Source organism: Caretta caretta, chromosome 13 (assembly GCF_965140235.1).
Source record: "Caretta caretta isolate rCarCar2 chromosome 13, rCarCar1.hap1, whole genome shotgun sequence".
NCBI classification, from domain to species: Eukaryota; Metazoa; Chordata; order Testudines; family Cheloniidae; genus Caretta; species Caretta caretta.
The window spans coordinates 14,526,617-14,540,072 of record NC_134218.1 but is presented as its reverse complement, the minus strand read 5'-3'; the positions used below and the strand labels follow the sequence as shown (position 1 = coordinate 14,540,072).

The window sequence follows — 13,456 nt, the reverse complement described above, 5'->3', positions numbered from 1 at the left end:
TGTGTGGGTGTGCATGCATGCATGGAGACAGAAGTTTCAAACAAAGAAAAATGTTTAAGATATTTCTTGGAGAGCCATCATTGTTGCATCTATTCCAAATATAATTAGGTGGTTGTTTTATGATTCCATGTGTCCTGTGTCAATATATCTACCTTCCTTTTCAGTTTGACTACACAAATTAATTTGGAGAGCTCCTGGCCTTTTTCTTTTACAGTGTTAATAAGAGGATTTACAGACATTCATCAGTAGGCCTACAGAACACAATTCTCCACTTATCTTTATTCACCCACTAGTTTATTATAAATCAGAAATTCCTGAACTGTATTTTTTGTTTTTGTTTTCCCATTCTGGGTCCTTGGTGGATGGTTTACTTGAATTCATTATTGCCAATCCCAGGAATTAAAAATAAAATATAATAATAATAATGGACAAGGAATCATAAGATTATATTAACCAAGATATTTTTTTAAATTAAAATGCATACATAAAGGGAGTGTGAGCTAAAGGTTTAGACAGGAGTCTGGGAACCAGAGTTTCTGGGTTTTCTTTCTGGCTGTGCCACTGACCTGCTAGCACAAGATACAGAACCTCTCCAAGCCTCAGTTTGTCTATCTGCAAAATGGGAATGTGGGAGATTAATGAGCCTTCATCAGTGCATGTTTCTAAAGTTCTCTGAAATTCACAAATGAAATTGCAAACATCATTTTGACATCAATAGTTCTTCGTGTCTGTCTAACCAAATTAGCCCAGATCCTCAACTGTTGTAAATGCCACCTGAGAATCTGGTCCAGTATTTTTGATGTGGATGTTGAAATAATGACACACCTACTCCTCATATGGTTAGATGTGGAGACCGCAAATGTGACAACTAATTCCAACTGAGGTTAAGTCATCCTCACTATGCAGCAAGGGTGTTCTGGTGTGGATGTCAGCTGTCACCAGTGGCTCCTGATGTACCATAAACCTGAGGGAGAATATGAAGGCTATGCCCCATCTACACCTATTAGGCATGCCAATGGACCATGACTGGCAGCCAGAGTTGATTCCCCATTGTCAGCGTCGGAGACATGAGGAGGGCAGGCACAGGCTGTGCCAAACAAAGCCATCTCCCCACCACAGCATGTGACTGCCCAGAACCAACGTCTAAGCATCCTTCAATTGGACCGTTCCTAACCTACAAGCCACACTGGAACCCAAAGTTGCAATAGTTATCAATTAAACCTCCACCCCCAAAAATCAGACCTCCTGGCTCTTGAGTGGAAGGGGAGGGGAACCTCTCACATCTTAAAGGTAAACATACTTACCTACAGGGCATTTTGTGCAGTACTCAATCCATACCTAATGGCTAAGTCAATGGAAGAATTCTTCTACTGGCCTAGCACCGTCCACACCAGGGAGTTAGGTCAGCTTAACTACATCTTGCCGGCTGTGGATTTTTCACACCCCTGAGTGATGCAGCTGATTTGACATAATCTTTTAGTGTAGACCACCCGTAAGTCTTTGGCGGATTAGGACATAAAGTTTATCAGTGTTCAGTTCAACGAAGACTTTGACCGAGGATATCATCAGTTATTTACAACATTCAATCTATTCATCACATAGATACTTTGGATGGAGGGTGTTCGAAGACTTCAGTTACTTTGCTTATTTTATGTACTTGCTCATTTGTGTCCCTATAGGAAACGGAGTTTAAATACATGACAATTTTGTTTGTTTTTTAACTTGACAGACGATGGTTTGTGAAATCCAATTTTACTTCAAAGCATTTTATTTCATAAGCTCCTGGAGCTTTTCGTATTGATCCCAGTTAAGGTCAGCTATCTGCCAGTTTTCACTAGTCTTTTGTGTATTGCCTATAGTGGCAGGTCTGCCACTGAGCAGAATATGAGGACTGACAGATATGTGCACTCCAAAATACAGCTTATTTCTGTCCCCATCCAAGTGTATATAGCTGCATACTGTGTATCTATGTATAGACAGCTGCAGAACATTTAACATATAATCAAATACTAGATACAAAAATGAATATACATACTATTTAATATGCATTACAAAACTTTAGTTGTACTATACATATTACTATTACTTTTTGTCAAATAGATAATTTAGACAAATGAACATACAGAGAATTATCAGACCAAAGGGAAAATTCCAGTTGAAGAAGAATGTTTCGAAATCATACAAACAGGAATATTTTAAGTATTTCTCTAAAGACGTTTGTTGGCATTTGAAGAAAAAAACATTTATTTATCTATATATCTATATCTATCTATCTCTATATATAGCCCTTGTCACAAGAGCTACTGAATGACCTTACCAATTTGTTCTGGCTCCCCCAACAAATCAGAACTAGATGGTAATTCATAAATTGGAATTATGAATTAGAGCTACAACTTGTGGGTTCAGAAGAACTTCAAACCCTCTAAAGTAGCCTTCACAAGATGGCTGTAATCCCTGTTGTCACATGTAGGGTGTGCAATAATTTGGGTTATTTCTTTTGCTTTGTTTCCGTGTTTCACAGATCCTCCAGAGGAAAGAGAACCTCCAGCACGTTGGTTTGTTTAGGTCACATTGCAGATAGGAAATCAGCTCTTTGCAAAATGACACAACCACAAATCAGCCACCAAGCCAAGTCTCTTGCGCAGTAGATAGGTGACACCATTGTCATTCTTGGTAAGCGGTAAGGATGGGCCTGAGCTCCAACGGTCAAATCTGGGTCTGGATTCAAATCTGATTCTTCCCCTAGTTTGGCATTAAGCTCTGGAATTTTGACTCAGATGCAACTTAGTGATTGGACAATCCTCCTCACTCTCTCATATTGTCTGTTCCTTCAACTGGGAAGACAGGAAGTGGGGAGTGGTAAGCAACAGCATAAAAGTATATAAGGGAGCAGATCATAGCACCTTCTCCACTGGCTACTAATTCTGTCTTAGTGGCACCATTGCCAACTTTGTTTCTAAAAGGTTTTGTACTTAACTCTCTTTCCAAACACAATCTGCTTAGTTAGTGTGGCCTAGAGACCAGACCAAACCATGTACTAGACCATTTATCAGTGTGGGCATTTGACCCATTCTCATTCTTGTGTTACATTTAAACTTAGACGTTTCATATATGTCTACACTGCAGAAGGGAGCATGCTTCTCTGCATGGATAGACACACGTTGCTAAAAATGGCGGCAGCTCAGGTTAGCCACCCCAGAAGAAGCCCACCCAACCCCTGGGTATATACTCTAGCAGATAGCCCAAGCTGCCAGGCTACCCTATTTTGAGTGCGCTAGCTCAAGTGGAGCTAGTGTATGTCTATCTACCCATGCTGGGAAGCACAATCTTTTCTGCAGCGTAGACATACCCTGAGCCGCATTAGCAGGAACTTAGGAAGTGCTCCTGAACCACAAATGGTGTCACTAGCACAGCTTAAACTGTAGTTTGGTAGATAGGGCCTAGAAGTAGAAAGTGTATGGGTTTTTTTGTGGTGTTTTGCTTTTTTTAAAGGATCAGAAAGATGAGAGGAACATGCCCAGTTAGTCTGTTGTGGCTGGAAAACTCCTAGAAAAGGGCTATATTGGTAGGAACTGAAGAAGTGCCTGCTAATCCTGATTGTTGGGAAATGACAGTGGCATGGTCTCTGTAAGCAAATGCTTTGAAGTTCTGAGGTTACTGTGACTCAGAAAAGGACAGTGAAAAATATCTTAGGCCCTGATCTTGCATCAGGATCACCTTGTTCTAACCTCAGGGCCCATACAATAATGCAGGACTGGGCACTTGCTTCTCATTAGGAAGGTCTCACAGCTCTGGTACTAATATACTGTAACACCTTCCAACTGCTCTGGGTCAAATCCAACTCTGAACCCCTCTGATGTCAAAATTGGCTCTTATGGATAGGTTTGGTGTCTGGTATTTTGTCTGTTTATCATAACCCTTGCTCATTTGACTCCATCTGACATGTCAATCGCTAAGAATAATATTAGCAGATTAAAGCATTGGGAGAGGCATACAGTGTAGTCAAACTCTGTGTTGCATTTTGTATTTGTTTAATATACAATAGCATAAAACTTAAAAGAAAATGAGAACTTAAACTTAGATTTTGTTCTTAGTGTAGACATTCGTTTGTATTCACCATTAACTAGGCTTTCCAAAGAAAAAACTTTTTGATAAAAAACAAAATCAATAAAAAAAAATCAAATTGAATCTGCTAAATTGTTTTGTTTGCCAGAGACTGTTATACTAAACACACACTCCCAGACAGGTTACAGCTTTGGTAGGTACCATCTTTAGGCAGTCTTAGCTTCAAAACAAAAACACCACAGGCAGATATTTCTCCCTTATTTAAGTTGTGTTATGCTGCATTCTTTTAAGACCACTCATAGTTGAGTCATACACTGTCACATTAGTAGAACCTTCAGAAAATAGCCCAGTTAAAAAGTAAAAGATGGTTTCTGTCATTTCATCCAAGATGAACGACTGAAATGAAAGAATGAGATGTTGGGAGATGGCAAGACAGCTGAACAACAACAACAAAAACCCACATGTCATTTCAGAAGGGAAGAAAACAATCCATATGTTATCCCAAATTAGACACTGACTGTACACTTCTTGCAGGACTGCAGGGAAGAATGATCTTGGAAGTATTTTAAGTATTTTGTAAACATGCCTATCAAATCCTGCAAGTAGAAGAGCTAAACAAAGACCAAGAAACATATACTGACCCTTTCAAAACATCAATGTCTCATAATATTAGTCCTGAATGCTCCACAATCCAACTTTTGCCAACTATCTTATAGTGCAACTGATTATTCATAAGCTGCACTGAAACAACAAATGTATTGATTTTTTTCTTCTTCTCTAATGTTATCAAGTTCTAAAGAATCATTACTGGTGTAATAGTTAGCCAAGTTGTTATGAGAATTGTAAGCCCCTTTGGTTAATGCATGGCATATGTCTGAGGCATTCAGCTAATTCACATATCTGTCTGCACTATTAATAGAGAAGGTTACATGCCAATTATCCAGGGTTCAATCAGCCTGTTAGGATACAATAGCTGCAGTGTTCATATACTTGATGTGCCACATTCCTCACAGACATTATACGCAGCTGGTCCAGATAAGACCACTGGGATTTTAATATTTAGGAATCACTCCTTCATTCAACCTGGATTATGATTTTTATTGTTACATTAACTGAACTTCCTTTGTTACCAGTGCTCTCTTTCAGAAGTATTGAAGCTCACTGACTCTACTGCTGATACTAGTTATGGGGAAACAAGACAATTGTAAATGGTGTAAGTGATAAAGTAGATAAGAGGTTCTGGATTTCCAAATAGCACCACCCACCCACCCCCACCCCCAAATTCAGCTGAATGATGTTAAAGAGACATGTTAGTACTTTATTAATAATCACTAAACTAATAAACTGGAAGAGGGAACATGCCAAATGATTTTGTTGCATGCTAATTCTCAGTCCTGTGTTTCAGCAGCTTTGTTCAAAGAACAAAATTAACAAACAGAACTAAAAGAACTACTGTCTTTGGTTTAGTTTTTCTGTTGTTGGGATCTCTTAACAGGGGAGGATTTAAAAAAAAAATGCTTCCCCGCTCATTTAATTTGGCTAAACATAAAAAGAGAATGAAAACAGCCAACATAAAGTGCTGTGTTAGTGAAGCCACTGTGGGCTCGATCGGGGATTTCATCACATAAAAACCAGACATTCATCTGTTCCCATGGAGATGTTCCTTCTACTAGTCAATCAGTGAGCTGTTCAGGTCAAACAATAGGCAGTGATTCCTTTTCTCATCTTTACAAATACATTCTCTCTTCACCCCTCCTCCAACCCCCGCTTTTATTAATGTATATTCTTGGTAACATTTAAACTAAATTTCAAAGAATCCAAATGAGCTCTCTCGGGATTGTACCAAATACCCACAAAACTAATCACTTAAAAATATAATTGCTTGAGAAAAGAATTTTTAGTGACTCAAACTTACAGGAAAACTGGTGGCTTTTAATAATAATAATTAATAAATGTCTTGCTGTAGCTTCAGACCCAAAGACTTACACACAGGCTTAAGTTTATTCATTGTGGGCAATCCCATTCACTACTCAGCAGGGGTAAATTTAAGCACATGTCTTTGCAGGATTGGAGACTTAATTTGCACATATTGGCACCAAACCACCCCCCCAAAGCGAGTAAACCATCTCAATTAAATTATAAATTCATCATTTTAAATTCCTGAAACAGCTGTTCCAGAGCAAACAAAACACACTGGCTGCAGAACAGTACATTTGAGAAATGAACACCTAGATGTACAAAATAACTGATCACTTGCTGAGCTATTGGTATTTGAAAGAAAACACCTGCACGAGATCTAATACATGGAGGAAACAAAGATTATTCTAAATAACGCTGGCACCATTTAGTTAGGATAGCCTTAGGGCTAAAGGACATTGAGTCAGGAGATCTGGTCTTATTTTGTGGTTCTGTCAGATTTCCTCAGTGATGCTGGCAAATTGTAAGAGGCAAATTTTTAATGGAACTCTACTCTCTAATAACAGAGCAGATTAGAGTTCTCCCCTTTATAATACATTTGTCCCCCTGGGCTTTACAAATACACTCACACTTGTTTGCACAACACAGACATTAACCTTTTTTTTATTTTTAGGTTCACGCACAGGTGTTTGCACATGAAAAGTGTGCACACAATTGTACATGTACATGGTAAAACCTGGGGGCTGGAAACATGCCCTTTGATCTCTGCACCTCAGTCTGGCCATTTGCAGGGCTGGCTCTAGGCTTTTTGCCGCCCCAAGCAAAAAAAATGTTGGCCACCCCTGCTTTTTTTTCATTCCCCCCCCCCAGCTCCGCCCCAAATCCCTGGCCCCACTTTGTCCCCCGGGCATGCCACATTTCCCTCCCCCTCCACCCCTGTGCTTCCTGCGGCTCCCTTCCCACAACCCCCTGCCCTAGCTCACCTCCGCTCCGCCTGCTCCCCTGAACATGCTGCCGCTCCGCTTCTCCCCTCTCCCTCTCAGGCGAGGGAGAGGCAGCATGTTCAGGGGAGCAGGCGGAGCAGAGGGGAGCTAGGGCAGGGGGTTGCGGCGGGGGGGGGGAGCAGGTGGAGGCAGAGCGGAGGTGAGCTGGGGCGGCAGGGACACATTTCTAGGGCCAGCGCCGGAACGCCGCCCCTAGAAATGTGCCGCCCCAAGCACCTGCTTATTTTGCTGGTGCCTACACCCCGCCCTGGCCATTTATAACATGGCAAATATAAGGACTTCTTGTGGCACCTTAGAGACTAACAAATGTATTTGAGCATAAGCTTTCGTGAGCTACGTGCATCCGATGAAGCGAGCTGTAGCTCACAAAAGCTTATGCTCAAATACATTTGTTAGTCTCTAAGGCGCCAGAAGTACTCCTTTTCTTTTTAAGAAGAAAAGGATGAAGTGAGCTGTAGCCCATGAAAGCTTATGTTCAAATAAATGTGTTAGTCTCTAAGGTGCCACAAGTCCTCCTCTTCTTTTTGCAGATACAGACTAACACGACTGCTACTTTGAAACATGGCAAATATAGTATTTGACCATTTGACAAGTATTTATGTATGGAAGGAGCTCCCCAAATAAGTATGCAAAGCTATGACGTTATTCTCCTTCAAATCTTCCTTAAATCTCATCTCTGCTGTGATGTCTACAGCAGCTAGGCGCAGATAAGCTGGGACTGTTTATTACACAAATGATGATAACCTCACTGTTAACATGTGCTGCCCTATCTATTGTATTCACCTATTGTCTCTTCTTATATACTTGCATTATAAACTCTTTGGAGTAGCAACTCTTTTTTTGGGGGTGTGGGGGTGAAGAACAGAGAACTATGAGACACTGATCCATGATTGCAGCCTCTTAGTGTTACTGCAATGCTACTAATAAGCAACAATAATAAGCAACCTCACAGGTACGTTTTGAGACTTAATCCATCACTTGTAAAATGTGTTGAAGTTTCTGAATGCAAGAGGTTCTAATATTTCAAAGTATTATTTAATGTAATTGAAGAGGTTTTCAACAGGAGGCATACTAAAGCATTATTTATCCTCCAAGACAGACACATTCTTAAGAAAGTGCTAATTTAAAAAAAGAATGATAAAAAGGATATTTTGTTCAGGTATAATATCCAACAGAACTTTATAAAACTCATATTCAACTCACTGAATAAAAATGGAACAGGAAACTGTGAATGACACTAGCAGTTTGGATTGTATGATTAAGTAACTGCCTTCCTTTTTAATGAAGTCACTCAAGTGCAACTAAACAGCAAAGCAGTAAAGTCAATAAAGTTAAACTCTTTTGGCTTGAAACAAGTCCAGCTTGTTCTACAGCTTCTCACAAAACTGCATTTACATCCCCACATGGAGAGATTTCGTTTCTCTGAGTTACTGTCCTAGAATGAAGAAATTCAATCTTTGATTCTATTCTGGAACCAACCCAGCAAAAACAAAACCAAACCCACCACCACTTTGGGGGGGGGGGAGGGGAAAGACAGTTAATAAACAAGTTAATTAAATTTCACACTATAAATGTAAATTTGTATTAAGTACACTTTGTCACCTTGGTGAGAATGCATTGACTACCTAGTCTTGTCCACCATTTCTCACCCTTTGAAAGAATACATTTGTAAGCAGCTTATCTTTTGAAACACCCAATATTTTTGCAAACGGGTCAATAGCTCAGCACCTGTCTTGAAGCTCTTTTATCTGTTGAATAATAATTGATTGAGTTAACCACTTTAAAGAAGGGCTTTATGTTTTGATGTACTGTAGTTAACCCATTAAAGGAACAATACAATCTCTCAAGACACTCCCTGTTATTTTTTCATCCTTCCTCTCTGTATAGGAATGACAGTCCTGAGGAAAACTAAATTATTGTTCATAAATGCTCAGCAATGCTGATGTCTCTATAATATCCCATTTCAGCTTATTAAAAATGAATTCTTCATACTGAGTAATTCTCAATCTACTCCTTTTATACCATGCCTTAATGCTCAAAATTAGATAGTGAGCTTCCACATTAGAGGTATACAGCTCCCATATGTTTGTACTTAGTACCCATGCCTTTAGGGACATAAATGAAGAATCAGATAACATTAGAATACTATGTTTGTATGCTCACATGCGTGCAATGAAGATATTTTATGATTTAAAATTACTTTTTAAATCATAATGACAGAGCATGGAAAATTGTATTCATGACTTTTTTTTTAATCTGAGGTTTTCAAATATTGTGCAGTTTTATAGGCAGAAGAAGCCATTTAACAGGGTATAGAAAGGAAGAAGGCTCAGAAAAAGGAAGTTCTACATAATTTTTTTGCACCGACTTAGAATGTCAAACAGAGCAGAACTTTAAGGGCCAGATCCTCAACTTGTGGATCTACCTTAGACAAGACAAGGGAGGTTGAATTAATTGATTCTGTGAAAGTAAAACATCTACAAATATACTTGTAACTGAAATCCTATTTAGGGTTTATATGCCATCCTATATAGTTTCAGTGCCTGTCAAAAGGAGAATTTACGGTGAGAAGAACAATCAGTGCTGAAAGGCAAAACACCAGGAGTTGGAAAGCTATAACATCAGGGATTAAATACTGGCCCCGCTGAAGTCAGCAGCAAAATGCCCATGGACTTCAATGGCCCAGATGATTGGGGGAAATTTTCACCCTGCATGTGTATAGATGGACTCCTGTACTCCTTGGCTACAGGGTATCATTTGTCAGCATGCATTTCTGAGACTGGGTTAAGGAATTAACACTGAAAAGCATAGGAACGGGATGAGGAGTGGAGAAGAATTGATGCTGTATCTAGTTCTCTTTATTGTTGTGTATCTGCATTCTTTTTGAAGGAATTTCAGAAGTGTGCTTTAAACTGCTTGGCATGCCTCTATGAAACAGATATTCAGACTGTTTTTGACCATTTTGCCTTGAAATGGTATACATATGAACTTACTTCAAATTGTGTTACAAATGACCAAAAGAAAGCACTTAAAGTCTAACGGAAAACAAGTAGACACCCATTTGCTGTGAGAGAGCAACAGCATAAAACCATGCTAAAGAAAAGACAGTAGCTTACTATTTGCTATTTGTATTGTGATAGTGCCTTGGAATCCCAGTATGGACGAGGGCCCTCCATTGTATTAAATGCTGTGTACGCACAAACAACAACAAAAGCTTGCAATCTATAATAATGCTATTGCTACGTATTTATTTTAATATTTACTGTAGTCTGCTGTGCTACTAGCAGATTGTCTTTCTAAGAAGCATGGAATCGGGACAGTTGAATCTATGGGAGTGTATAATATATTTATGTAGAGTAACATTGTTCTTACGCACTCTATCAACTACAGGGTTAAAAGCATCCACTAATTTTGGGTGCATCCATTTTTGGTTGATCCCGGGGATACATCAGGTAGTCTCAAGTTGAGCACCCCAAATTGTTCTGTCTAAAATGAGTGAAATGCAGGCCTATATATGGCAGTTGACCCATACATTATTCATGCCACATTGCATTATGTTTGTGCAATCTAGCTATGGAAACTTTGTCAGTAATGCTGAATTTACTGGAATAGTGAAGAAATGTGTAATGTGATGCTAACCATGAATAAATAAGAGGAACCTTACAGGAGGGTTCTCTTTGGCCATTTTGGATACATAAACTCTCTTCCTCAAAGGAGATCTGACACTGTGCATGTCATAATTTAATTGAGCACAACTATACTGCGGTAGGCTCTTATTTAGTGTTGCTCCTAATCCACTTTCTGTCCACACACAAAACCCCCTCCCCCGAATTAAGCAGTACTTTCAATACAGCTGGGGGTATGGGTTAGAATCTGGGTTCTACTTTAACTCATGCTGATAACCTGTCCACAATGCAGCAAGGATGCAGGTTAAATCACTCAAGTGCCGATAGTTCTGTAGTACCTTCCCACAATCTGCCCTCGGTATGCCCAAAGGACAGACAAGTTCTCCCACAGCTTACTGGGAAAGAATCAGAGTAGTTTAGCTTACTACAAAACAAAGAACCATTGGACGTACCCCAAAGTCCTAGCAACTCACGTGGGGGAGCGCAGCACCAGAGAGGACACAGTAACTCAGGTAGGGCTTTGCAATGTGGCTGCTCATACCCAGGCTAGGCTAATCTGCATCTCAGACATGGCTGCCAATCACCAAAGTTAACTCTGCAGTGAAGACCCTAATAATGATGTCTAATAGCACGTAACCAGGAGGAAATAGAAGAACTCTATACAGTTTTATACTTCAACACACACAGAATTTTGTCTTCAATATTTCCTTCAACAGAATTTTATGACTAACCCATTCATTCAAAAGCCCTTTTATTTTCAGACCTAAATGCAATAAGCTTGACAGGTGGCTAATTGATGTGCCCAATTGTAAGGCAAGTGCTAGCTGGTTATTCAGTGACACGTTCACCCAAATGGAAAAAGTTTTACAAGAAAGCAAGAAATGCCAGTATTATTTTTTTTTAAACTCTGGATAATAGCCTGAAGAAACTGAGGATATTAAACAGATATTAAACAAAACAACACTGAAAAGCTCCTCATTTCCTTTTAGAATTGTCTCTGTTTTTACATGTATAAAATGTATTTCTAAGATGAATCCTTGCTATGCTGCTATAGTGAACTCTGTTGTTACTATAGTTACAAGAGAAAAACCAGTGTTAAAAGTAAACATTTGTTCTGATTTCCATCATATGTAGGGAATTAGCATCTATTTTATATTAGATGTTAACCGGGTATTTTCTGTGCATCAGTTAATCATTGCCAGGTTGAATTAGAAATGCCAAAGTTATACAACAAGAGACAAGGTGGGTGAGGTAATACCTTGTATTTCTGGTCAAGCCTTAAAGCACAAACCATGTAGTTAGTAAAACATCTGAATAATCACATATCATTTGTACAAATGTATCAGGCCTTAAGAGGCCTGTTGAGTAAAGAGAAACTGAAAAGAGAAAGGACAAACCTTCTGAGTCTCACTTATTTGAAGGGAGAGGGCCATCATTTTTGGTTTAATCTTTAGGCAGTTTTTAAAACTTTCCACTCCTCACTCCTTGTGATTAAGGATTTTGCTGTGTGTTTCACTGGAATGTTTAGGATCTCCTTCATTCAGACTGTCACAGCTTGATGCCCCCAGGAAAAGCGAAATCCAGATAAAGAGGGGCATAACACTTAAAGAGAACGTTGAATTCATGGCAGGAAGTGGGGAGAGGGAATTAGATACTGTCAACCAGATTGCAAACTATCGAGACAACTATACATAATATGAATAGAAAGACATAAAAAGGAAGAAAATTAGCAATGTAAGGCAGAAACAATGAATTCAACTGACATAAGTTGGTATAAAATTGTAACAGGCAGTGGTTAAAACTGCAGCTGGTTGAGGGAGAAAAAAAATTCTTGGTATTTTTTTTTTAGGTAAAATAAACAGCCTTGGCACAAATTTCACGTAAATTTTTCCCATTTTCCGACCGGCTCTGGGTCAGGCCCTTGTAGAATACAGTGCCAGAGACAATGGTCAATGATATAGCTTTACCCTATAGCGTTTCCCAAATATGTCCGCTTATGAAGTCTGTGACTTCACTGGGCTATTCCTGTTTATCTTTTTACTTGTGCTTCCACCAGTGGAGCTGACCTGGGAAAAGAGTGGGAAATTGTCATAACATTTTTAGAGCAGACAAGGCCTTAGACATATTCCACTAAACTCCACTGAAATATGTGCTTAAATTTAAGCACATGTTTAAGTGCTTACCTGAACAAGGATGGCTTGCTGAATAAGCACCTAAGTGAAACTATCAGAGAAACAGGTTTGATAAAAGAAGAGATTCTAGTGTACTAATGCAGAACTGATGCAAAAATGTAGTGAAGCGCTTTTAAATCAAAACAAATACACAAGCTTTGTCTACATTGCAGAATTCCGGCATGCTAAATTAACATTATTAGCTTCTACCACAATGGGGGTTTACACACACATTTGCGAGAAACATTCTAAAGGTGCCCTCATCCCATTTTTGTTAGTCCTATTGAGAGCAAGCCTAAAGCCTCCTCTACAGAGGAAAGTTTTTCAGTATAACCTAAGATGCAAATTTAATTTGATGTAGTTATACCCATAAAACCCCAAGTGTGGGCATCCTCATTTTCCAACAAGAATGTCTACGTTCTGGAGGCTATACCAGTATAGTTATAGCTGTGTAAGCATCTCAGAACAAATGGTAGATGTTGACATGTAGACAAGCTCCACGTAACTTGTATTCCTGGCTTAGAACATAACAGTGCTAGTATGTAGATGATGATGTGCTGGCAAACTAAGCCCTGGTCTACACTGGGGGGAGAATCGATCTAAGTTATGCAACTTCAGCTACGTGAATAATGTAGCTGAAGTCGACGTACTTAAATCGACTTACCGCGGTGAG

At 39.3% G+C, this 13,456-nt stretch overlaps 1 long non-coding RNA gene across 1 annotated transcript in view; it reads right to left on the bottom strand.

Moving 5' to 3' along the window:
- Positions 1 to 2,124: 2,124 nt before the first annotated feature.
- The window catches only part of LOC142068727 (uncharacterized), a 45,169-nt gene continuing 33,837 nt past the window's right edge, over positions 2,125 to 13,456 (bottom strand). Inside the window, exon 3 of the long non-coding RNA XR_012664628.1 lies at positions 2,125 to 2,834. This is a non-coding gene — a long non-coding RNA (uncharacterized LOC142068727). The remainder of the gene's footprint in view (positions 2,835 to 13,456) is intronic.